This window comes from Ischnura elegans, chromosome 5, assembly GCF_921293095.1.
Source record: "Ischnura elegans chromosome 5, ioIscEleg1.1, whole genome shotgun sequence".
NCBI classification, from domain to species: Eukaryota; Metazoa; Arthropoda; class Insecta; order Odonata; family Coenagrionidae; genus Ischnura; species Ischnura elegans.
This window is the reverse complement of record NC_060250.1, coordinates 110,098,546-110,126,479: the sequence shown is the minus strand read 5'-3', so window position 1 is coordinate 110,126,479 and position 27,934 is coordinate 110,098,546. Positions and strand designations below refer to the sequence as shown.

At 38.7% G+C, this 27,934-nt stretch overlaps 1 protein-coding gene across 1 annotated transcript in view; it reads right to left on the bottom strand.

Moving 5' to 3' along the window:
- LOC124159763 (protein bric-a-brac 2-like) overlaps positions 1–27,934 on the bottom strand; it is a 779,585-nt gene that overhangs the window by 253,023 nt on the left and 498,628 nt on the right. The window contains exon 11 of the mRNA XM_046535677.1: positions 18,510–18,630. The gene's annotated coding sequence lies outside the window, so the exon portion shown is untranslated. The remainder of the gene's footprint in view (positions 1–18,509; positions 18,631–27,934) is intronic.

Genomic DNA, 27,934 nt, shown 5'->3' with positions numbered 1-27,934 from the left:
GAGAATGCAGTTTGGTTCCGTTGGGGTCGAGAATTTTCCACGTGGTAGGGGGCGGCACCACTCGTACATCGCACGATTGCGGCAATTTCCGAAGGGAGGAGGTGGGAGGGGAAACCCGCGGTCGCGGAAGGAAGGAGTGGGATGAGGAGGAGGAGGAGGATGAGCCGATGGTGGATGGCAGGGGGTGTAGCGACCACGGGGGGGTGGGAAAAAAAGCGGCTCGCGGATTCGGGTCGCTTGGTTGGTCGGAGGTTCGGAAAAGTGAGTGCACGGATCCGTCGAACGGACAGATATCTGCGGTCGGCACTCGTCAAACTTCATCCCTGAATGCGTGCGCCGTGACCGCAAGTCGTAAATCACGGCATCACGCCGAATGCATGCGCGGTGCGGTTATTGCGTCGAGCGGCGCAAAGTTGGGATCGAGGGGGGTGTGAGAAAGTCAGATGAAGGGTCATGGGCAGAGGGTGTAGGGGAAAAGAGTAGAGAATCATCTACGGGGAGGATAAAAAACAATGCCCCCTCTGAAGCCAAACTGGTTACCAAAGAAAGTGGAAAAAAAATTAGATCGATGCAATTTATTGCAGCGTACTGGCTTTTCGAAAGTTTCCACTTTTCGGCGCCAGAGGAGAAGCTAACGGATATTCGGTCCTACGGAGTGGTTTGGTCGGCTTTTTGACCCTGAGCCATTCACCCGAATATTTCCGATTTGAACTTATCTCTGTCCACCCAGATGCGGTTAAAAGACGCATTCATGATATTTTTTCCGTCGCACGGGAAAATTGAAATTGATCGCAAAACGAATGTGAGAAGTGCAACAGAGAAGATGAAATACGACCGGCGTGTCGAATTTATACCAACAGCCAAAGAAAATTTTGCCGATACAGTAACACAACGAAGCTGAAAGATATTTACATCGTTTACTCAGCATGAAGTCAAGCAAAGGCTTTGATATTAGTACATATTTAGATATCATTTTCTCGTAAAGCAAATGATATTATAGGAATGTAGCACAGAAAAAGAAATACAGAGAATTCATCATAAATAATAACAGCCCAAATAGTTTCTATCGATACAGAAAGACAAACAACCTCAAGCATATTTACACGGTGATCTTAAGATAAAGTCCAGAAAGTTCTACAGCATCTGATAGATTTACCTAATGATCGTCCAAGACCTTATAAGCGTACCTCAAGCGTGGCCTCTTTATCCGGCTAAAATAATAGTTCCGAAAGGAGCGAAATATAACGGCAAGAGAACGACGGAAAATGTGCACATGTAGAATCATATAGCTGTACCGAATAGCCAAGAAAATGTAAAAACATCCAAAGTAACGTACTCCCAAGAACAATAAATATAGACATTATTTCTTTGTGATTGTGGCATTCCCGATTGTAGGGACATGACTATTTCAATATAATCATGAAACAAGCACACAATTTTCTTTCTCTGAGATCACAGTCTTAAGGACTCTAGTTCGATGCACAGTTATCAGGTATTTTATTTCATTTAATCCACTATTTTATATATTTGGAAACAAGTTTCTTCCTATGGTTATAATTTTCACGAAAAAAAACCAAATTAATGGAAGTTTGGAATTAATGAAATCATTTGTGAAGATAAGATGTTAAGATAGTCAATAATTATTTATTCGAAGGCTCTGTGACTCAAAAAATTACCCATCAACTTTAGCACAAATATTTTTAATTCCAACTAAAGCGGTGAGTTAAATTCAATACCAAAAGTCACTTTAGCGCTATCCACCTGGAACCAAGGAGCTCTTGGTCGTAATGTGATAATGAAAATTGGGAATTTCAAAATGTCAGTATATTGACAGATGATACGAAGAATTACGTATTCCAAGTCATAAATATGTTTCATTCCATGACATAAAAGTGTGAGAGTTTAAAGGATGCAAGCTGCCTTCAGGGAAAGTATAAGGGTAACATACATCCTTTCAACTATGTTAGAAACTAAAGTTTCGAATCGACTGCTTTCTCCACGTTTTTTCGAAATTTGATTGATGTTACACACTTCGGATTCATGCTTACTCTGAATTACGAAATGATAGAATAGTAGTTTTACAATATTCAAAGCGAAACCAAATGAAGAGTTTGATTGTACTAGAAAAAGATTTCACCATGACGTGATTGAATATGTGTCATGATCTTTCTAAAATGTGATCAAGAATTTGAATATGTGATTAGTAATCTCAATTAGAGCCAATAATAGATAAAATATTTCTGTTCATAGAAGACGTCCACAGGAGTTGAAAGTAGAGTAGATACCATCAATTATATTGATGCATGACATTAGAAGTAAATAGATAATGAAAAAAGTGAATCGATGCTGCCTTTATAAATTATCCACAAGTTCCACGTACACAACATATGTCATGATTGATGGCTGAAATACAACTCCTACTTTTAAGATTTCGTACTATCGTATTAATGAAAATTTCTGTTTTATTCACCATTACGGTCTAATAATGTCCAAAATAACGATAAAAATTAAATTGAATTTAATTATTAACGGAATATTTCAACGAATACATGCCTTCATTCACTACAATGGTTATCCCTGAGATAACAGTTAACTAACATCGTCCCGTCAACAAAATATAAGACCCAGGTTGGAATTAAATTAACGAGGAAAATAGCCTTATATACATGGGCAGGTCTTTCAATCATTTGAAAATGGAATGCCGGAGAAAATTGCCCGATTAACATTAAATCTGCGGTTACTATGAAACCAGCAGAGGTCATTGCTCGAGACTCGTGCAGAAAAGCGCGGTAACGCGGAAGATCGAGAGAAATATTCCGATCAAAGCACAAAACCTTGAAACGTGAAGACCAGGGGGGATAGGAGGAAAGAACCACTCCCTCCCTACAATAAATCTCGAATTTAATTACGAAAAATGGTCAATTCTAAAATATATAAATCTTTCCGAATGAGAAGATGAGATTGACGAGTTTAGAGGGCCTGAATGGTGTGGGTGGAGGGAAGAATGCGAGAAAAGCGCGTTATTGGGTGACAAACGAGGCTGCTGTTGATCCCACAGAATATCACACCTCTTGGGCAGGGGGGGGAAGGGTGGGAGATGGATACATTCGTATAGTATCGCGAATATTCGGGGAGATGAATCACGGCCGGTGCGGGAGGAAGAGAAGGGGGAGGGGAGGGATTCAACAGCGGAGAAGAGAAAAAGTGGCATTAATTCGATAGGCGAAAGGGCTCAATTTGGACGGCCATCCGTCTTATTATTTCACGAACGGGGGTGGCGAAACGTCAACGGCAGAAACTGGGGGCCCTTGACCAGGGGTGGGGGTGGGGAGGGAGAGTGGGGTGGGGGTGAGGAATGGTAACGCGCTTCGACGCGATTTTTCTATATTTGAAAAAAAATTCATCGACGTAAAAAATATAACTGCATCATCCAGCCGTTCGTTATGGACTTGAGAATTGGAGGAGCGAGGGCGGACACGCGTCAGATTTGGCAGAATAATTAAAGGCTAGCGATTATTTTCCATTTCGCGAGTGGGGGAGGAGGGGGTAACGAGGGGTGGACAGCGAGAGAGTGAAAGGGGTTTCAGGGGAAAGTCAAAAACTTTGCTTATAAAGAATAAAACGCGCCGATATTCACGGAGCATTAGCGATTCCCAAACGTGCGGTGAACTTCGGGACTGATCCGTTAACGCGCGCTGGCCATTGACGTGAACAAACAGCAAGCCCTGTCAAAACCAATGAGCACGGCTAGTTGAGTGGAGGTGTAAAAATTTCGTGCTCTCGGTGCGCGCATAAATCTTTGAGCGAAAACCATTCACTTCAAGGGAAGACCTTCCCCGAGTAGTCATACGCCAAATAAATACCGTAATGTTGTCACATATACACATATTTTTACAAACGCTTTGTCACTCACAGCACTTGAATTGTTGATGATATATCATGCTCAAAAAATCACTGCCAAACGAATGCCCAAATATCACGCTGGGAAAATGAATGTCCACAATATCAGGAATATTTTGAAAAAAAAAAAACTGGAAATGATGATGACTTTACGAGGTGAAACAAATGTCCGTGTGCAGCGACAGGAAGATAAGATACAATCGCAAATGAAAGCCGCTAAAACCCAAGCTTACTTTGAACAGAGGAAATTCGACTCCATTTAAATCCAGATCGCCCATTATGTAGGAGCACCCTTTGATTTAAAGCAAAGAAACTTGCCATACAATGCACTGATATTCTCAAACGAGTTATTTCAAAATACTGTTATACTTACGACAACTTGAATAACTCAACACGGTTCAACGAATGGAAAGTATAATTTCTTAGAGTTCCTAGAAGAGCCGGTGTTATAATGTCTGGTTAACGCTAACCATACAAATAATGCCTTTAACTTTACCTAGAGGTTGTTGAATGCTCTGGTTAGCTTCTGCATAAAATCAGACTTAAGCTAGCCAGAATTTACAGCCACCCCCTGGTAAAGTTGAAGGCTGTATTATCGTAGGTTTAGGGCTAACCAGACATTATGAAATCGACTCTAAGGCAATAATTCCGGAATATTCAATTTTAGTAGCTTTAACTCATTTCACGATAAACATATTACAATGGTCGGAAAAAATTCCTTAGTAGAAAATGTATCTGCACTTACTTTGGATTATAAAAATTTCCAACCAGCTTTTTCTACACTGTTAGATGTAGGATATTAATAAACTTCTAAGACAATGGGCAGTAACGTAACATTTGGTACTTTCCCGGCGAAAAATATCAGTTAAGATTTCTCGGGTTTTGCCAAGGGTCAGGTCCTCCATGAGTCTTTCCATAATTCCGAGAAGCAACTCGCCCATCGTTTTCAAGGATTCAGGAATCCGATCCTTAAGCCCTGAAGACGATGTGTGAGTTGCTTATCGAAACGTGGGAAGGAGACATGAAGGACCTCACCCGGTGCAAAACCCGAGAAATACTTACTGCTATAATGGGCAGTACTTATATACTTCAAGAGTGAGATCATGAAAACTTCAGAATAAATGCCGAATGATTCAGCTACCGTTCAGAATCAGATGTGCCAACTCGATTTATATAATTTCCTCCCGCAACTTTTTAATATGAAGAGCTCAAATTCGCCTCATTGAGATTAATTCGGCGCCAGTCGATTCCCACGGCAAAAACCGCGGGGCAAGATTAAACACAAGTTGTCACCGAGAGGCATGGCCGAGGCAGGGGTGGGAAAAAGAGGATGGATCGCTGCGAGTTTGGAAAGGGAGTTAAATCACGGAAAGAATTCGCGCCCACCCTCCCAGCGCTATCAATTAAAGAGAAGGAGATATTTCCCACCGCAGATTGCATTAATATCGGGGTAAAACTGTGGCAGGAAAAGTTGCGAGTGCAGTGATGCTGGGCTCCAAAATGCTCGATGGATAATCCTAATAAATTTTCATCAACGCAAATTGTTTCATTTTTCAATTTACGGACATTTTTCATTGATTGCGGCAAAGTTTTTTTTTCATTTCCAAATTTCCTTTTTTTTTTGGTTATCAATGAAAAGTTTTGAACCGCATCAAGAGAGAGAATGATTTTTTTAAATGATCATGCATGTTTATATCCCATTGAAAGTTTGAGTATCACACGCAATCGTGCAGAATGATCACCGAAATGAAAACGGGAGAATAACCACAAAAATTTTAATGGGAAAGACAAAAAAATCTCCCTAAAACCTATCAATATTTCTAGGGGCTTTTCGCTCGATCACCGTGTTATCCACTAATACGACGTTAATCAATTCAACATCCATAGAGAGAGTCGGATGATACTCTCAAGATAATTAGTCAGTTGATTAAAAGAATAAACCGCAATACCCATCGGCTTCTGACATCATATAAAGCACATTGACACAGAATTTCACGCCATACAAGCCGCAAAGTTATAAAACTGATTTTACATACCAGCAACTTTCACTTGCAATTCCGCAGTAGAAAGATGAGTACATGATTGAATTGGGAGTATTTATCAAAGAAGGCCGGGGTACTCAATGGTTTTTTTTTCGCCGAATACAGTTTTATGGATTAAAAAAAGTAAAATTCATTACCTCGTAAATAAAAAGTTTTTCCTTGAAGATAAAATGTAAACAAAATTGAAAGTAGTAAGGACACGTAAGCGAATTAAAAATTTTAGTTTACTCACAAGTAATATTAATTGGCAGTATTTCCATGCAGTCGTCATGAGTTGAATAAAACATTGAACCACATATTTTAAAAGGCAAACAAATATTTGATCATATCCAATAACCTGCACGAGCACATCATGGTAATAAAGATCATAGTTATATTCTATCATAATATTTTGGGCAACAAATTTATGATTTGATTCCATTCAAGGTGTTGAAGTAAAATAAATTTCTATAAGAAATATTTAGAGTGAAATGTGAGACTTCCTGATTCAATAAACCAATAACCGCCAACGGTATAACAATTCATATCTTGAAGATTTTAAAGCAACAGAAGTTTACAGAAAATGACGAAATTTGTACATTTCCAATTTAAACCACTCCTAACAATGAAGTTTTAGCAAGAAAGGAATAAGGATAATCAGCACAAAATGTGACCATAAAAATTGGGAAATAGTTGCGATCAAAGTACTCACCTTAACGACGTATGAAGTTCATATAAGAAAAAAAACTCATTTAATTCTAAATAGTATTAATTTTTCTCGATTACATCGACTGCCTCACCAGTTTAATAAAACGGTAGGAGAACCTCCGCACGAATTCCCAGTTTTACAAGCATCAAATGGCAACGAAATGATTTCAATTGACAGGAATCATGAAATCAAAGAGCAGATAATACGGAAAAAAATGGAAAAACTGAATTTAAAAAATAATTCTAAAACAACCCCTAACAAGAATGCTGCCTAGGATAAAACAAATTCTAGGACAAACTATTCATGACTATCCTATATATTATTTCTACTGTATAGATACCTTTTTCTCAACTTATACGCAACCAAACTCTACAAATGAGGTACCAAATTGTACAGTATTTATCAGAGAACATGCGACGGCATATCTTACTTCCTAAATATTGCTATTGTTTCCTAAAATTGGTAAAAAATAATAATAATCGATAAAAAGAAATAATAATCGATCCCGGCAACAATGTCCTCATCCCAAGAGTACAGTTAACGCCGTCGTATCCAACCATGCCTTTAATTTGACTCGCAGACAATTTCCCATTAAGGTTTCCTATGCGATGACTATTAACAAGGCTCAGGGTCAGACTTTGCAAAGAGCTGGCTTATTCCTGCCTGACCCTGTATTCTGTCATGGCCAACTTTATGTATCATTCTCTAGGGTAAGATCTTTTCAAAATATTTTTGTAAATATTAAGGAAAACGCTAAACAAGTATTAACAGAGGATAGTGTAATTACTTCCAATGTTGTGTTTAAAGAGATCCTCTGACCTCAATTTGTACATGAACATTCCAATTAAATTTGTACATAAGACCCTGCCTTTTTCTCTATATTTTAAAATTAGAAACGCGCCTATCCCTCTGTGGACCTGCATTGAAAAGAGCGGGGGAAGCGCGCTGGGAGCGGGCGCATCACGCTCGTAAAGTAAATTTCAGAGCGAAGACGTTAAGGCATTGATAGCAAAGGTAAAGTCACAAACGTGATAATTTTTCATTGAGAAATTTCCGTTGGATACACTTCCCTAAATAAATTTATCATTTCCATTTTCTCTAAAACTTCATTTCTCAAGATTTCCATCGGATCCACAGTACCGGCCGGCCTGGAATTACATAATATCATTTATAGCCAAACGCAAATTTTTTGTATAAATATTACCGTACATTGCCATAATTCAATTTATAGAGGAAAATGACACCCACCGAAGAAAATGAGAAACCTTGCCCAGTTAATATGTGCCCTTTTGGTTAGCGAAAAGCAATCGAGTAATTTCATTTTCTTACTAGTGAAATATTCATGAAATACCATTTCAGCTGAACTTTTTAAATGAATTCATTCACGAGCTCAATGGACATGTTTAATAAAGTAGTAAACAATATCGTTAAGTTTGATGACAAAAATGGATAGAAAAAAGTTGATAGTGAGACATAAACATCGCGTGGGACGTCTCCATCCCTTTTCGCAACCACGCAGTAAAATGAGAGACACTATTCAAAAAGTTGTACCAATTACAGCCAATATGAAAATACATTTCAACTTCCATAAAATTTTTTTTGGACCAAAATGATGTCTATACTCTCTGGTAACAATTCATATCCTGGGTCATTTAAGAGCGCTATACGCCTGTAAGTATATATTCGGAGTGATTACGCTTAAGTTTTCACAGCAAAAGTAGAGTGACATGACGGGGTAATTGTTCGAGAAGAAATTTTGTTTGAATACACTCAAAATTACAATTTGATGGCCATACTTGGGCCATATGACTTTCTGAATTCCCAAAAAATACTAAACTTCAAACAAGTCAACTTCTCCTCTTACTCCAAGGAATAAATACAAAGCATACTAATCGATTCTCCTCTTAAAATATTCATTTTTCCTTACCAATAAAATAAACGGACCATAAACACCGGCACGAGAAACTTCTCTACTCTTTTTAAGTTAACAAAGCTTGGTATAATCTGCTGCCAATTTTCTCACTCATCAAGCTTCGCTTTAGGCATTTTAAGCGAGTTTTCAAGAATAAATATTTTGGCAATGCATGTAAATATTCATCATGAGTATTAATCATTGAACTCTTGATAACTTATTAATAGGAGTCTAAATTTTTGTGACATTAAAATATATCGAAGGAGCGAAATTTTCACATGCAAATAGAAATTAAAATGGCAGCCTTATTATCTATCAAATAAAGGGCACGAAAGCAAATTTTTGCCAGAGATTCCAAAAGTTTTTTTTTTAATTCACAGAAGCACAGTCGTCCGTTGGGCGAAATTCGAAACCTTGACCCCTTAATTCGAGCCGCATATAGGAAAGCGAAAAGCAGCAACCCATTCAGCCAACACTGCCTCCTCCACCGACCCCCGGCTAAGCCGTGCCGCCAATGCGTGACCGTGCCATCCCCACCGCCGGCTTTCACACGGATATCAATCAAATTTCCCACTTGATCGAGTAAAAGCCAAACACCTGACAATTCCGACGCCACGCACACATACCGGCGCGGGTGGGTATCGGGAGCGGGCGGTTTCCAACCTCCCCCTGTGCAGCCAATGTCCCCCACCCACGCACCCACCCAAACCTTTCGGCGTCCGCTAAAAACCGCCGAGTTGGGTGCGCTCTCCAAATCCGACCCTTACCCTACCCCCCCAAAAACTCTCGGCCACCCACAAAAAACACTTTCCCTGGCGGCCCTGCCTCTGTGTGAACGGTCGCGAAAACATAAATTCCGTCAAGTGCCAAACCATCCCCATTTCTCAGCGGACTGAATTTGCTTTGGGGTGCAAAGTTTAGTTTTTGACCCATATCAATGCTCTCGACGCCTAAACCCGAGTCATCGAGGGGAATGAATTTAGCAGTGGTACATACATGTTGTGTGCAACAAAACAGTTCAATTTGTGAACGTTAACTTATACCGTAGTGAAAAAACTATTCACACACCTGAAGATCACTCACCACGTCATACAGTGATTAAATACAAACGTTTCAGTGGTTGGCACAGGCAGCAATGTCCGAGTGTTAATCTACACTAGCTATCCCTGACAAAGGGCAACATCAGAGAATTGCAATAAGGACACAATTTAAACGAAGGCAAAGCATCAAATCCTTTATGGTCTAAGATAATTCAAATATTTCATTACTGAAGAATTCAATTGTTTCAATTGTATCGATCATATTTTAATCATATTAGGAAGAAATCACTTCAATTATGCAACCAAATCTTAAAAACAGCAATATTGCGAAGCATTAAGCTGAAGACTTAATTAATAAGCTTCATCGAACCATTAGGTAACACATATAATACAAAATAGGAGCAATGGATATAACTAACAGGTCATTAAAAGAACATAGAAAAATCGAATAAATAACATAAAATGTGAAAAAAGTCTTTCTTGTCCAATAATTCAGTTTCTTTCACAGTTTCAAACCGAAATACCATCTTTAAAACAGCCACCTTCATTCAACTACTATGTAATTTAGTATTTTTTCTGGACTATAACTTAAGGGTTTTAACGATGATAATGTTCCGGTCTGCGTATCTCAGGATATTCCATTCATTAAAGGCTCATTCACATAAGGCTCCTCCGAAATTCATGCATAAAATGTCTTTAAATGCATTAATTATTTTATGAAAATTCTCTTCCCTCAGGACAGTTGTCCACGCTTTCCACTTCAATGCCTTCCGAAGTTAATCATCGCCTTATGCGGGTGCGATAATTTATTTCACGATTGGGTGGATCCCGCTGCCTCTACCTCGAACGTGTTTTTATCACGCCTCGCGCAGCGCTAAAACAAAACTTTCACGCTCATGTCATCCGTTTGAACGCTTTTAAGCGCAGAGGAATCGATGTCCCAGAAGAGTGGAGCATTATTTAAAATCCTTCCCCCGTTGAAACATTTATTTCCTATACCAATCCAATGATTTTCCCACTTCATTCACCACAGCTTCCCTCTTCCTCTTTCTCGCGTATGTGTGTAGATATATATATTTTCCCGCCGATTTTATTTTCTTTTCGGTTTCACGCCTATCAAGTCGCACGTGGAATCAGCGCGCGCGCGCACACACACACAATCTGGCTATCACTGGCAATCGCGGGGACTTGTTGAATGTAAAAACAAACCAACGCCCACATTAAGGCATTGCAAAAAAAGTACGGGGATGAAAAAAAAAGAAAAACAGAAAACAAAATGAGAGCAGTTTGGTCATATTCCTCACCCTCCACCCCCAACTCACTTCAACACCCTCCTGCCCCTTCCAGCGCGACCAATCCCGATTCCCCCACTCCTCTCGTTTCCCGCGCAAATCGGCGGGGCGTAATTGAACTGCTGATTTCATACCTTTTACTTTTCCTTTCCGAGCGCGGGGTTTTTCGGTGACAAGCGTCCGGTTTTGTCGTTTATATACACATACATATACATGCACGTCGGAGAGCGCGGTGCGCTTCGGTGTTTGTGCAGCGGCAAGCGGCGCGTTTGTGAGGTGTGAGCCGTGCTCCCTCTCTCCACGTGTGACTCCCTCTCCTCGTTTTTTTTGTGCGCGCCCACACATACACACGTGATCGCGTTGAGCGCGCGAAGCGATCTTCCTTTGTCGGCTCGTTTTCCCGCGAAAAGCTGCCGCCATCGTCCGAGAGGCGTCGTTGAAAAAGGCGGGAGACACAGGAACGCGGAGAATGGAGGACAGAAAAGAGAGAGAAAGAGTTTTTAGTGTTGAATGGAGATGAGGAGAGAGGCGCTGAATGGTGTATAGGAGGTATTATATCACAGCTCGGCAGCAGCGGTGGCCGGCGCGACGCCCGGATATCGCCGGAGTGTGTTCCGCGGGCGCCCTAAAAACGTGACGTGGTTGATTATGGGGCAGTTATGTTGAGTCTGCTGCTATAGGCGTGTTTAGGATTTTTTTTGGCGCGGGTTCTGAGAGTGCATACGAGCGTTCCCACACACATTGCATGAATGATTATGGAGAGAAAGTCCAAATGAAAAAGAAAAACAAAGTATTTAGCTAGTACTTCAAATGTAAGACTTCATTTACTTGTTCATCCTCGATGGTGGCGAGGTAAAGTCCTAACAAGAGGTCGCGGGTTCGAGTACCGCCTAGGTGGGTTGCCCCTGCCAGGTTGTAATTTTATCTGCATGTGTAATTTTTAAATTTGTAGAAAATCCCGATATAAAATGGCATATATGTGCTGTATTACGTGATTTGTGAATAAATAAATAACAATAAAATTTGCCATAACTCGAAACGATTCAACTTGCCAAAAAGGAATTAATTTTAACCTCCGGTTTCATAATTTAACGAAAAAAAACAGACATTTTTCCGTATGAACTTGTAGTAATATAATTTATTTGAAACATTTAATATTTCTTGTTCAACAATGTTCACATTGTACATTAAATCGTTAGGTTTTTCAAGGCTACTTCTGCACACCTTACTGATCGCTCATGCGTGCCACGGCACTCACTTTAGACACGCCTATGGCCTTAGTATGGCAGTAGCAGTATGCAGTGTTAGCGTAAACAGTGGGGGGGGGGGGGGGGGTTCAGATTGGGAAGAAGAGAAAGATCCGTGGTAGGAGGGCGTAATAGCGGTGACAAGGGCGGTGGCGCGCGGTCGGATATGAAACTCTACAAGCGGGGTAAGAAAGAACAGATGTAGAATAGAGCAGTAAAAAACAAAATAAACGCGATGTAGGGATGAGCGCACCGTTTTCGCAAAAAAGGTAGCGGTGCGGACGTGGATATCACACGGCGACGGATCATGTGAGCGAGTGAACGCGGGAAGGTTTGTGCATGCACGTTCGCTAAGCATTATGGAAAGAGTTCAGCAAGCGTATTGTTAGTTTTTTGAGCGGCAAGGTTGATGATCACACGCAGCCTTTTCCTTAATCGTGTTCCATTTTCACTACTTTACCCAGCTACGAATATTCCAGCAGTCATGCACATGGGCATATATCTAGAAGTGTCTGATGGGGATGTCACCAACTGAGGGGGGGTATATGAAACGTATTCCTTCAGTTTAGGCAGGTAAACGTGGATCATTTGAGTACTCCCAATGAAAAATGGGGGATCGGGAATTTTTCACAATACGCAACTTAATATGACGTTCTAAACGTTGATACTCCCTTATTAATAGCTCTTTTATATACAAAGTTTTTAAAAAATATTCACGTATATAATAAACGGGGAAGGGCACATTTTACTTGTAATGCTGGTGGCCAACCCCTTGAAAAATTCCTGCACCTCAATATGATTGGGGGTGTCTACGTGGGGCATTTCGTGGTGCGGCCTTTTTTAGCCTCTACTCGCTGCCTTCCTTCCTCGCGGCATGATAAATTCATGCACATAACGGTGACGTCCGAATAGATAAGGTAGACGTATGGAAGTTACGCGCAATCCATTCTAGATGAACGCTGTGGCATTTTATGCGAAAAATTTCTAGCTAGCCAAGACTAGGTTTTACTCTAGAGAAACATTTACATTTATCACCCAATTTAAATATGGCCTACAAAACTCTCACTATTTTCTCTATGACTTGGAGTAGCAACTTGACAGGCGCTAAGACAGAGGGAAAGAGATTTTGCGGCAGAAAACATCGATATCTTTATTCAGTAAGCGCTTATATGTAACTATTAAATCAAACTATATTTAACGATTACTTTTTTATTTATCTTGACCTCAATTGTTTAATATTGATTAACGACGACTAACGAGGTCTAATAATTATTCCGAGACATTAATCAACACTATATTATTTAATGTTGAAGAGGAAAACTACAGCCAATAAAAAATAACATAAATTTCATTCATTCTATGATAATATGTATCAATAGGAAGAAGATAATATAAAATACAAAAAAGATTGGATTGCCAAAAACTAAAAAAAATACAATACCGAAATAATCATCTTTTTTCAAAATTATAAAATTCCACGCATAAGTTCATAATTTTTACAACACATTAACTCCATTTGCACCACACAAGCAAACACAAAACTTTGATAAAAACATTGAGTGCATGAGGAGATTACAAGAAAGGCAATGGAGCGGATACAGCGATATCAGCAAAAAAGGCTACTCCAGACTGAAAATTCACGGTCAGGAGCCGAGGAAGCAGGCGGAGATCCTGAGTGTTATCATTATTATGTCAGGCAAATAGGGCACGTCCATCAGATAATAAATACCACAAGATTGACTTCGATATCAGAGAGAATTGCTTCCTTCAAATCTGTAAAATCCACAGATTTAAGAGGACCAAATAAAATTGCCCCGGGAAACTTAAAACCATGTTCCAACTGAATTTTTGAAATGAAGAATTTACGCACGTCAAGATTCAAAACCTTGCACGGTCTTTTCATACACTCAAAACAGCAATGCAAAATTTTTGGAAAGACTTATCGAGAAGGATAAGAAAATGAGAAGAAAAAAAGTCATCGCACGTAGAAACTTGACAAGAACCAAATAAAAGGGAAACAAAAAAAGAATTCAATCAAAAAATATAACTCCCTTCGGATATGCGTCACTATTCACGAGGAAATATTTGCGCACCGAAATGTAACGAGTCGTAAGTTGGTTGAAGGGGAAGAGGTATTCGGGGAGAGAGAAATTAAGTGTAGAAAACGTAGGGAAGGGTTGGAAAAGGCACCTACGACGTGCTACAGGACGGAACTAGACAAGTGACTGACATTCTCGCCATTTGGTCCGCACGTGCCTTGCAACTCGAGCCGTTGATATTTCAATTTATTGTAGGGAGGGGAATTTGATAAAAAGCTTTTAATTCACTCAGACTTGTTTCACTTCAAAAAAATAAAAAAAACGTCGCGACGGGGCGCGTGAATGCAATTTTCTAATTTGCGCAACGTAATTCCACCCTGATTTTGACACTTACAGAAAAACCGACTGTAATACCGGGTTTGTTCTCGCAATAGGTCTCGTAAATCATGGAAAAATACGTCTTCCTGAGTTCTGCAGAAAGCAATTACAGCGGTGTGTGCCTGTCATTTGTTTTCTTTTATAATTTTCTGCCACGTGTTCCGCAATTTCCCATGTTGCCGAAAAAAGACGGATTGCTCCGTAACTGGCGAATTGAAAAATTAAACTACGGGAAAAATGAAATTTGTAAAGTAGGGTGGAGACCGCAGCATTAGTCGCCCTTTCCCCCACCCCATCATGTTAAATGAACACACGGCAATCTTTTACAACATTCTAACCGCACAATCTCGTTCCAGTGGTCTCACTAACCGTTGCTCTACAATTGCATTTTCTCTTAATAACTACAATTTATTTTTACTGATTGCACGGAAAATGAATTTGCAGTCTACGATTAATTTTCGCCCGAACCATTCTCATTTTCTCACAACCACAAAACTTGCATGTCAGATGACAGAAATGATTATAAACAATGATTTCATGAACGGGTTGTCCAATTCGCCCGAAGCATTAAATTCTTTAAATACGGTTCATGGTAGGAACACCTAAAGCCATTGCTCCGTTGCCTAAATGTATGTAACTTACGTGAAAATTCAAATTTGACAGTTTAATGTAAGCAACAGAGGGGATTTTTACAACTTATAATAATATGTACGGTGTATCCTTATTTATGTGGCAATTTTACATATATCCCCAAGAACAGCAAACAGTGAGCTTTTTACATCGGAAGGATAGAAAAAGGTAAAAGCTGATAAATGCACGTCCTGTTACATTTTATAAGCAGAACCTACATAAGAGAAACTCTTAAGCAGTGACCTTCGTGTTAGCATCGAGGAATCTACCTGCCCGCAAACGAGGTCGGAGAATTTAAACCACTTCGGATCACTCTAAGTAATAGTATGATTACGCTTATTATCTCTTGAAAATGCAACTAACCAATTCAGCCATATTGGCAAAAATGAATGAAGATAACCTATTCCCTCAAATTGTGCCAATAAAACAGTGCAAAAAATCCCTAACAATTTTGAAAATACTCATTAGAATTTTTCTCGTAAGAGCCTTGCAAAACAATGAGTTTAAGCTTAAGTTTCCCTCATTGAGAATAAAAATGACAAAACGTCTGAATAAAAACTTACTGAAAGAAACAAAGCTTGGTAAGACTTAACCACCGTGAGACTTATCTACATCATAAAAACTGTCCTGGCGATGATAACTCAATACTCGATGACTTTCATAACTACAATGAGAGGACGACGATTAACAATTTGCACAACATCGGACTCGGAAAATATTTAACTTACAGTTTAGCAAATGTTTTACCAAGTAGGTGAAAATATAGCTTGAACGTGTAAACGATATACTTAGTTCAAACAGTAAGATTTACAGACTCAATACTTTTCGCTTGATACATATAAGTAACTGCAAACTTTGGCTAAGCGCAGTACATTAGACGCAAAAGCAGATTTCATGGAAAATACAAGTAGGCATATTTAAAACAGTTAAGTACGGACCCTCATGGTGCACTATCAAGTGAAGTGAACGCAAATAAAAAAACAACAATGCAATTGAAGCCGCTAGATGTCTGGACATATAATGCGGAACATTCGCAACGCGAATGTAAAGGCCACGTTGATGACTCCATTCTTTAATGTTACCAGCGATTCCAGAGACGCGGGAATGCACGGCTGCCTTTAGAGATTCCCTTTGAAACGCAAGAGAATGGTAGGACGGAGAGGTGGGATTCCTTCTAATGCATAAAGCCATTTAGGGATACTTGGGAAAGGCTGCGGAGCACACGAAGCGATTCTGATACGTCACACGCATAGACAGGTCTCTCGATGTTGATTTCGAGCCGAATTCCAAGAATATGATTTAACCCGTAAATATGGGGAGGGTAGGTAATGGGTAAATATCAGCTGAAAATAAACATGAAGATAACCAAGATATAAGTGCGCAGCAAAAGAGAAGAAGCCAGGACTGACATTAAAATAGGGAAACAAAAACTGGAAAAGGTGGAAGATTTCTGGTATTTGGGAAGCACGATAGCTAACGATGAGAGAAGAAAGAAATAAATCATTAGCAGAATAGCCCAGGTGAAGAGAACATGCCACAAATTGAAATATCTACTTACAGCGGGAAAATGAAACATAGAAGTAATGAAACATTTTATCAGAACTTACATTTGAAGCATGCTTCTCTAAGTAAGGGAGGCATGGAAAATGACAGTAGCAGAGAATTTAAAGGTAGAGGCTTCCGATATGTGGTGTTACAGAAGAATTATGATGATCAAATGGATCGACCGAGCAATGAGGAAGTCCTAAAATGAGTAAAAGAGAAGACAAGCCTCCTGAACACCTTAATAAGAAGACGGAACAACTTTATAGGCACTTGGGACATGATGGCCTGATGAAGACAATCGTTGAGGGACAAGTGGATGGCAAGAACGGAAAAGAAAGACTTCGACAAAATATATGGAGCAGGTAAAGAAAGATGTGAATGAGAAGAAATACGTAGGAGTGAAAAGATTAAATGACAGGATAACTGAGTGGAGAGCTGTGTCAAACCAATCTTAAGATTGTTGACCAGTGATTATGATGACTATTTAATCGCCGATGACGATGACGTCAAAATAGGATATTTGTGATAATTACTGCATTAAAAATTTCAATGAGGAGGTTATATTAATGTGTGTTGCACGTATAGTCAGGGACAACTTCACGCAAAAAAATAATAAACATAATTGATACACATGGAACGGTTAAAGTTTCCATGACAATAGGCGAGGGATTAAACGCGACTTAAGAGGCTACCTAAATATCCTAAAGCTTGCAAGTTACCTGCACAACTTCGTTTCCAATTTTCAAAAGCGCGACAAATCGAAAAAGTCAAAGCAAAATATTAAGGTTACGATAGGTCCGATAGTAACTTTTAAATAACGTACTGCAGGCATATTATTTGCCAGATTTAATCAAGAAATATAACGCATTACATAAGCCATGATGAATTTCACACCCTACCACTGTGAAACTATTTCTAATAAACAGTTGAATTCCGCGAAAATTATAATTTTAAAACGTAAATCTTACGTCGCATCGCCTTCGACTCGGGATAAAAAAAGCAAGCAATGTACGTTTATGCGCATGCCTTATCATGTTAACCTGTTTTTAGCAAATGCATGACAGGCCCTTTATCGTAACCCCGATTACATATTTAGCAGAAGACCACTCCATTTGCGTAAGTTGATAAAAATTTTAATTTACGAAAGCGCGAAAAGAAAATAATTGATATTTCCTACAATAATGCTTTAGATAAAGATAAGTATTAAAGAGGACAAGAGAGGAACAAATAACTTAGAACAAAACTGAATTTACGACGAAATAATTTATATGGATAACCATTCATCTTTTTCATATAAGAACATAGCTTCATAATGACAGAAACAGTCTCACAGCACATTTTACCCGAGTCCTTATAAACTCCAATCAGGAGAGAGTTTAGCAGGAATCATTTACTCATTAAGCGGTAATTTTAACAATCGGTTTGAGAATGTGAAAAATATGAAGTTTGAATCAAATGGTAATGTTCATAAATTTCAACCAAAGTTTTTATAGCGCGCCTTAAAAAGTGTAATTATCTTTTTCTGGCAGATTTTAAAATTAAAAATATGCATTTATTCTAAAATGTTCTTCAAATGAGAGCTACTCCTCAACAATTCTCAAAATGTTTTAACTGAACTCTAAAAATAATCTGCTAATTAAACCAACAATAATTACTCCTAGTATAATAGCCGTTCGTTTAAATTAGGTTATGGACTAAGTCTGATACGTATTTCATTATTTTTATCATTAGTCTACCAAAGAGAAAAATTAAGTGGATGCCAAAATGTGGTACTTTAAAAAGAAAATTGTACTTACCGGGACACCCTTCCAAGTAGTTCTGGCTATGAACCATCAGGACCGCCAAGGAAAATCTCAACTCCCAATTTCCGTTGAGCAAAATGAGTGGAAGACTTAAAACACCATTAGGCATCCGGAACTGAAAAAATAGAAAAACAAAAAATAAAGATTAGACGCCCAAAATTGTCAGCCATTGGTTTTAACAAGTTAGTTTTAGCTATATATAGCTGATTTAACATACACTTCCAATAGCCCAACACATTAGCTTACGGTTTATATTTTATTGTGTAACAACAATTTGGTAGGACAATAATCTACTTATTATATATTTTGCAATTCATGATTGTTTTAAAAAAACCTTCGACGTTCGTCAAGTGGGTAAATTATTTTTAAGGTCCCCGTAACAAAACGGATGACAAAAACAACTACGTGTGGTCATGATACATAGACAGAAAGCCACACTTGGCGTCACTTAATATGTTTTTCGTATCAATCAGGATTTAATATTGAATCCTGCTGCGTTTGGGACACTGTATCCAATTTTAACCTATTTATTTTACAATCCCTCCACTAGACATTTTACGACAACGGATTTAGTATTTAATCTAAGTCATGTCGACCACTCTGGTATAATGAATCGTTCCTCTTCGCTCAGCAGGTTATTCGTAGAAATTAAGCTTAAAGCCACCCGAGAGGATATTTTATTTCGCAAAATTTAATTTGGGCTCCCGTGCAAGTTGGCATTTTTTAATCCCTTAATTGCATTGAGTTGTATCCCGAAATTCGTCAACTTCGTAATTTTGTAGAAATTGTTTCCAAAAACGGGCTTGATGGTTGTGCGAATGCTAATGCTGAAAAAAAACGCGCATTTAAAAAACTGTGTCATTACCAGTGACTACACGGAACATTCCCTCGTAATATTGGTGCAAAAAATTCCAAAGAAACTAAATTAATATTTCTTGTGAAGTAATTTGGCAATATCGGGAAAACTCACCGTACCACACGTTCAATAGTTAGTTTTCACGATAAGAACTATTAATTTCTTCTCCCCATTAAATATCCTTTCGATTTTTCTCTAACGTTCTGATGACAAAACTACCCCCCACCACTCAGGAAACGATTCATTCAATATATTCGATTGATATTAGGAAGAGAGCAAAGTTAAATTAATTATAACTCATGCTCTGATTCATAGAAACCACAGCATAAAATGTGAAAAAGGTAGGAGCGCAAAAACTCTCAGCTAAATACTCGGACGAGCTACTCTGCCAAGTAAAAGAGAAAGCTGATGAGAGGGAAGTTAATCACTCCTACAAATAACGGCGCCTACTTCAACAACAATGCTGAGGTAAAAAGTCATTTTGCTCCTCAATCGCTTACGCTCCACAATCCACGGCGAATCGAAAATATTTCCTTCCCCATTATTTTCCCAGCTTTATTGCGGTCCCCGAAATTCCTGCCGAAATAAATTTTTTTAAAAATTAAATCGCCAAATCCGCTGAAAACAAACATTCTAATGAAAGAGATGCTGACAAAAACAAAATAAAATCACACTCTCGAGTTAGCACAAGCGAGAGGAAAAGCGAAATCGTCCGCGTCCCCTGCTATCAACGAATGGTAATCAGTTTCCCTTTCCATGGCGACCCGGTGGTTAAAAAAACAAATGCGAAATGAAATAAAAAGAACGGACCGCGGCGACGAAGCCGTGGAAGCTCAACACACTCGCTCACATGCACACGTACATAATCGAGTGAGATAAAAAAGGGAATAAAAACAAAAGCGAAACAATGGAGGGAGGGATGGACGGACGGGGAAAGACTGGACTGCACGGGGGGAGGGGTGAAAAAAAGAGACGATCGGAATTGACTGCATTCCTAGCCCGAGTTAAACCACAGGCGTCCGCAAACGCTGGGTCCGAGGTACCAGCTTCGCGCACCGCAGCAGTCATATGTTCTCTTCTCGGTCATATCTTTCTTTTCCGCACTTAACCCTCCCTGTTTTCCATTTCCCTCAACGAGAGCTCACTGCTGCACTGGGACGAACCCATTACCTACGAGGTTACTTCATTTAATGAACTATTCCAAGCATGCTTGCGTTCGTTACGTACGTTACTCAGCATTTAAAATCCGTAGTCAATGAAAATAAGCCGTTTTGAAGTTGATTTCAATGACAATTCATCAGTTGATCACAAAAAGCGCCAATGTCACCTTGAGTGTGGGCATGAGATTAAAAACTCAACACTTGAGTAGAAAAATTAAACGAGGATTTGATGAAAAGTGATCATTATTACCTAATTCAGCAAATTTGCCGGCCTCGGTGGCGGCGGGGTAACGTTATCGCCTGCCAAACAAGAGGTCGCGGGTTCGAGTCCCGCCTGGGTAGGTTTCCCCAGTCCAGGGCATGGTCGTTTGTGTACGTTTACTTGTTACATTTGTTGAACACCCCGGAATAAAATGGCCAATAAAAGCTGTATCCGGTGGTTTGAGAATTAAAAAAAATTATAAAGAGAAAAATGGACGTAAATATGAGCATAAAATAAAAATACTTTTTTCTATTACACACTTTATTTTAAATAGTACGACCCGGGTTTCTGGATATCATGCTATCATTCAGGTTATAGATACCATCAGCCTAATGATAGCATGATATGCAGAAACCCGGGTCGTACTATTTAAAAAGAAGTGTGGAATAGAACAAAGTATTTTTATTTTATTTTATGATGAAGCAGTTCCACGAGTAACGCCGGAGACCGTGTCTTATATTAAATATGAGCACCAATAAAAAGCAAATAATCCAATCTAAAACAATTTAATTTACAAATAAAAATTCAGTTTCACTAAAAATTAAAAATAAACAGAGAATGTGATAAATGATGATCACATGCGGGTGCATGGTTCATTAGGGGCCACTTGTGGAATACTGCGAGGCCTCGGAACTTAAATGTAGCTGAGAAACTTCCGGTTGTTCAAAATCGAGAAGTTGCACTTGATTATCGTACAACCACTAAAAGGGAAACGAAACATCCTTCTTCTTCAGCGAACTACCGAGGAGGATTTCCACAGAAGAGAAAGGCTGAATAAATACTTCCCAATAATCATTTTATCCGAAAAAATTGATTCCTATGTTCGATCCACTCGTTCAAGTCGGACTGGCGTTCTATTTTCTATGTTCCAGAAATATGGTCCCATACAAACCTTAAGTAAACATTTATCATTTAAGTTAGGCAGTCTGGCATTAATTGATATAATTTTAAAGCGAAAAAACCTGGCATTCGAAAGAAACTCAGTTTTCCTTGAATTACTTAGTAAATATGGCACACGAGAGCTAACAAGTGGATTTCGTTGAGGCAGAAAGCTGGATAGCAACTGATTTACTGCCCACAGCCTTAAAAAAAAAACGAACGATAAAAACTACTCAACAAAATTTGATCAAGTTTAGCTCCTAGGCCTTATTTCTTACAAGTTACCGATTTAGAAAGAAATATAACTCTTCAAACAATAATCCAACCAATGAAACTATTTCCCCCGAAAATTTTAAAACGAGTAGGAATACAAAACCTTGATAATGAAAAGTCCACTCCCCAAATTTACTGTTCAAATAAATCGACATATAGTCACGTAGGAGTTCAAAGGCATAGCTGATAATAATAATTACAGGAAGAGGAAAATTAAACAAGATCAATTAGCAGTATAAAAAGTTGGACCCAATGACATAGACTAAAAATCAGAAAGTGGGATGTTTGACATATGAAAAACAGATCAGACTGGTTACTTCCAGCAAAGAAGTCATCCCAGAACCAGCGCGCATGTTTACTGCCTATAAAGCGATCTTTTAGGTCAAAATTTAGTCCTTGAAGGCAAGAAAATGTTCAAGAGAAGCCGAATAGCGATGATCCCGATTGCCAAAATCCAACTGAGCAATAACGCGCCGTCAAAAAGTCTTTTGCAACCAATAATAAAGAAACTTCACCGTTTCACGTAAATAAATTGCGGGACAAGAACTTCTAGTGGCCATTAGGTTATGTTTCCTTCGGATAGCTCTGGAAAGAGGAATATATGAGAAAAATATCAAAAAATATGACCGAATGGACACCTGAATAAATTACCCGTGATATTAATCCTGAAAGTTAAATCAAGAAAATACATGTTCCATGCGAACGTTGCACATCAGACTATCTCCAATAATTCCGACGCATGCACCGCTATGGGCCGTATATTACGAACATTCTCATGCAGTTTCACAATTTCCGTTTATTTTTGGGCGCGAAATGTGGCAGACAATGATGTAAAAGGTCTGAAATAAAAATAATAAACTGAGAAAGGCATTGAACTGCATACCGAGACACATTATAGTATAAAATATATGATGGGAGTATTGTTCTGAGCAGGCACCGGGACATTTCCAAGGAAAACTGCCGTGCTCTCGGTTATAAATCCTCACTGCAGGAAGGGCATTTTCTTTCTATGGAGAATAGGAAGTGGCGCGGCGTGTGTGGAGTGAGGGGTTAGCCGCGAGTGGTGGGGGGAGACGAGTGAAATGGTTGCAAGGAGGGTGGGGGGGAAAAGGGTATCGCCGCGGAAGGGGCGGGGTTTGGGAAGACTGGAACGTTGCTAGGCAATAACAATGAAATATTGTTTTTATTTTAATGGGGAAAAGGTAAGGTCTATAAAATCTTTATTGCGTTTCACCGCCATTCCTTTCTTCCACTATGTACTTTATCGCAATGTTTTCCCCATTGATTGGCAAAAAGGAGTACAAGCGGGGGGAGGGTGGAGGTTGCGGTTGGAGGCGGGGGTGGGTGGGGAGAGGGGGTTGGAGGAGACGAAAGGCCGCTTTCACGGAGACGAAAATCCATGCGACACCGATTCCTCCGCTCTCTCGAACTACCCCTCCCTACCCCAAACGTACTCCACCCCCACCCCCATAAAAATCCTTTTACACCGCCTAAGTCGGCCATTTTGAGTATCCACGACCGATTCGTCACTTAATACCCCTCTCGAACGGTTTCTCTCTCTCTCTCTATCTCATATAATTTGAAATCGACGAAGATGCCTTTACGGTGACGAGGCCATTATGACCGATGCAAACGACGTCCATGGGCGATGAACTCTTCTCGGAACGTGGAGAGAGGGACGGAGACACGCTTTACCCAAGTCACGTGAGCCTCTCTGTCTCAACTAAACATTTTCGAAGCGCTGCAGTGAAGACTCTTACCCGCGCAATCTTATCAAAGTGAGCATATTACGGGTTGAGTAGGAAAGAATCCATAAGTAAGGATTATGCTACCATAAAGACGAGTAGGACACAATAGTGCCTCGAAAAAGAATATAATACAACAGCTCAACCTGTATGAAACAACTTTTGACTAATTTTTAGAAAACCTGAAAAGCTGATGTAAGCTAAACATCTGTAATTAGGTAGGAGCTAAAAATCATGACTGCTCGTTAAATATATAGCATTACAAACACATAATTAAATGATACACCCGAAACCGAGTGAAATTCGACAAAATGAGGAAAGGCCGGTGATAAATAAGATAATCACCAAAAAAACATAAATTTTTTTAACTTTCAATTATTAACAACACACGGTAAATTTAGCAATCACTTACAATTTCTCAATTACCAAACATAATATTTTACCTCGGAATATTCGTATCCTGCATAATTGGCATCAAACCTATTTCCCTTCATTCTACCCATGAAACCACTAATTATTGACACTTTTTACGCTTAATTTCATAGACTTCCTCCACCAATGCTTGAGTAAAAAATTATAAAGGACATATTATCGTTTCAAATGTTTAAATATTTATTTATTGTACTTTTACTTTATTTACTTATATTCATCTAACCATCGAAATTAAGGTAATTAATATTATTAAAAGCAGTTAGGAAATATCTTTGTACCTGATTATTTATAATTCATTACTTTTTCAAGTCCTAATTGTAATTTAATACAGCGAAAAAGTCAACGCCCAATAAGCTGTTAAAGATTTTATAAAAAGTGAACGAACATCTGTCGAGAAAACGATTCGGTGATTTGATAAATGGAATTGTTTAACAGCATACTCGAAGAAACTTGAGGCGACTAAACGTCACTGAGGAGACTTCGGTGGAGAAAGGGGGTGGTTGGGAATTCAATGCTGTCCCAAGGTCAAACAAAACAGAATGTTTGGATTGCGCTCGCTCGATAAACAGCGAGTAAATAAATAATTAAATCGGTCGAGGCCTTTTGTTTATTGTGGCTGGAAATTTGTGTGAGAAGATAATATATTCACATTTAAGTTATTCAAAGCAAACAAGCTACAAAGGGCAATAAAGTTGTAGCTAGCGGCTTAAAATTTCATTATTTACTTCATATTTGCTAAGCATAAAAAAGATGAAAACCTTTAATTACTCGAGACTTTCATTCCTTGGAAGAGGAGAAAAATTCACAGATAACCCATAAATTATTACCTAAAGTATTTAGTGCCTTTCAGACGCATCAAATTTGCAATTGATCATAACTTCACCCAATGATTTAAATGAAAAAGGGCAGGCAGAGAAGCAAAATCGGATAGAACGCGTAATATTCCAACCATTCATGGCGAAAAGACGCTTTCTAGGCTGCATTTTCGTCTACGTGAGAAAAAAATGACAATGCATGGATTGAAGAGTTATGTTTGCTTAGGTAAATTCGATAATTTTCTCATTTGCCAGACGCATGGAATTAAATCATGTTCTTGCCTGTTAAGTATTTTAATGAAAATATGCAGAAATTAATATTAACATACAACTTTTCTCGGTAACACCATTGCTGAAACTATCGACCAATGAAATAAGAAGCACGTGGCCGTTGCTATATAGAATAAAGGAAAATAATTGTTGCATTGGCTGAACATTGGCAGGCTCTAGCCTTCCCCAAGCTGATAGAAAATAGAAAACGTCTGCAGTATGATGTGGTCCAATCATAAATTACAGGTTATTTAACCGTATTCCGCGCCCGTAATGCATACTACACTCCCTTCTGTTCGATTAATTTCGGATTTAATTCCACCAGAGAATTTAGTTTCAGTTCCTTCACACAGAAATTTACATTCAGTAATTGAGAAACCCAACATTCGCAAACGTGGTATTTTCTCCCCTGCAATATCCCTCACTTATCGCGTGAAAATCAAATGCCGATAAATCCAATCACTCGAATTTCATTCAACGCAATGGTAAAACAAAGATTTTATTCGGTGTCACGTTAGTCCCAATAAAAACATCTGAAACGTTCATCCAGTTGGGAAATGACTTCCATTAACAAGTGCGCTGGATTTTACGAAAATCACGCCGGTAATGTTTGAATTTCTGATATCAGAACAAAAAAAAACATTCTCCCACGGTATTGTTTCGTTCGATTAAAAGGCATTTTTTAAACTTATTTTTTTCAGCAGGTGGCGTTATATTTACAAAATCAGTCCGCAGATATTATCGCGACGTTGAGCAGAAACAAGAGGCATTCACGGCAGAAGTCACGAAAAAATATCACCGATTTAAGCCGAATGTGGCAATAAATTAGCAATATTATCTCAACACTATTGACACGAAGGTATTTGCGACAAAAAAAGCATTCTAACGTTAATATTTCGACTAAAAAATTAGGATTGGAAAATCAATTTTTCCTATTGAGCGTTATATTTTCATTAGAGGTCTAAAGGCTGAAAAAAAACTCCTACCTATAATATGAGGCAAATCTATGTTAGTGAGGACGAGAGAAGAAATGGAGAAATTAACTGGGGTGACAGAGGAAGCATATTTATCCGGAGTTAAATAACACTGATCAGCAAGTGTTTCACACAATCTGCGTAAAAATTAATCTTAAAATCATTAACCAATACATATAAACTCAAATCGTTTTCCTTATCGACTGCCTTAGGAAATCCGATGTCCAACAATTCCCCTAGTAACTTTCCCCAATTTTCGAGAGATACCTTCGTGTGATTTAATGCTTTTCGATACGTCAAACTCCCAAGAAGTCTTCATGTGATGGGGGAATGCCACTAACGTGACTCTCGCCTCTGCAAATACTCAGTGAAATAATGAATGACGCGACATAAAAGGATATTCTTCAACGAACCCACGGTACGTAGCTTCGAATAGTTAAAAAATATTTCAAACTTTCGAATGACACGCCCATTAATCCTTTTAGTTTTCGATCCACTAAATCCGTAGCTTCGCTGAGACGGAATACAAACACACGAGACTGTTGATCATAAAACGATATTAATAAAAGATAAAAGGAGTATAACATTGAGCGTTAGCTCTTCCAAGGTTATAGTTCTTCAGTTATAACGAGAAGGCCCTTTTGAACTGTCTGATGCCAATGTGCCTATTTAAATTTAATGTGCCTAGTAAAATTTAAATAAAATGCCAAGGGACTGCTACAACTCCACATTTTATTTACTCATATGTTCCAATGTTTTCAATATTACTTGATCGATGGCTAAAATAAAATTCCAAGCAGTGCATAAAAGATAAAATTTCATACGCTTCCCTGATTAACACAATAGCTGGTAATGCATTTTATTCCTAAAAATCATTTCACGAATGCACAATATTCATGGATCTAAATTGCCTTAGAATTGCCGGCCTCGGTGGCGGCGGGGTAACGTTCTCGCCTGCCAAACAAAAGGTCGCGGGTTCGAGTCCCGCCTGGGTAGGTTTCCCCGGTCCAGGGCATGGTCGTTTGTGTACGTTTAATTGTTACATTTGTTGAACACCCCGGTGTAAAATGGCCAATGAGAGCTGTATCCGGTGGTTTGATAATAAAATAAAATAAAAAAATAAAAAATACACTTACTGATAAGCTCATTATGCATCATGATTTTCATAGAAGTTATAAACTAACCTATGTCTATCCTCTCCCTACCTCTACAGTTCCTTGGCTAGACTTTATTCTTCATCTACGAGATATACATGACATAAACATCAGGATTTGAATTAGGTAGCAAACGGTAATTCTGATCTATAAAAATATCTATTTATAGTTCAAATAATACAAAACAGAAAATATGTAAACAGGATTCATTTAACCGCACACTCCTAGTTCACAGATTGACTGAAACGTTTTGAGTTTGTAGAGCCAACGCATCATTCTTCATGCACGTTACTTCAATTACAAATACGGAAAAGTACATAAATGAGATTCGGTATTAAGCTTCAAACACTTGGAATTCGGTGAAAAGTACAAACATGTTAAGTTTTCCAAATAATACCTACGTAGATATTCATGAGGCTCGGGAATTAATGAGGAGACAATAGTAACGGATTCTGTGACTTAGGTTTTCTTTTAGCTCTTCGAATTTATTTACGTTTGGGTTTCATCGAAAAAAAATACAGACCAAAACGGCTCAGGGAACGAGAGAGTCCTAATGACGCCACGTTTTTTTTGCGAGAGAAGTGTTTGAATAAGGCGGT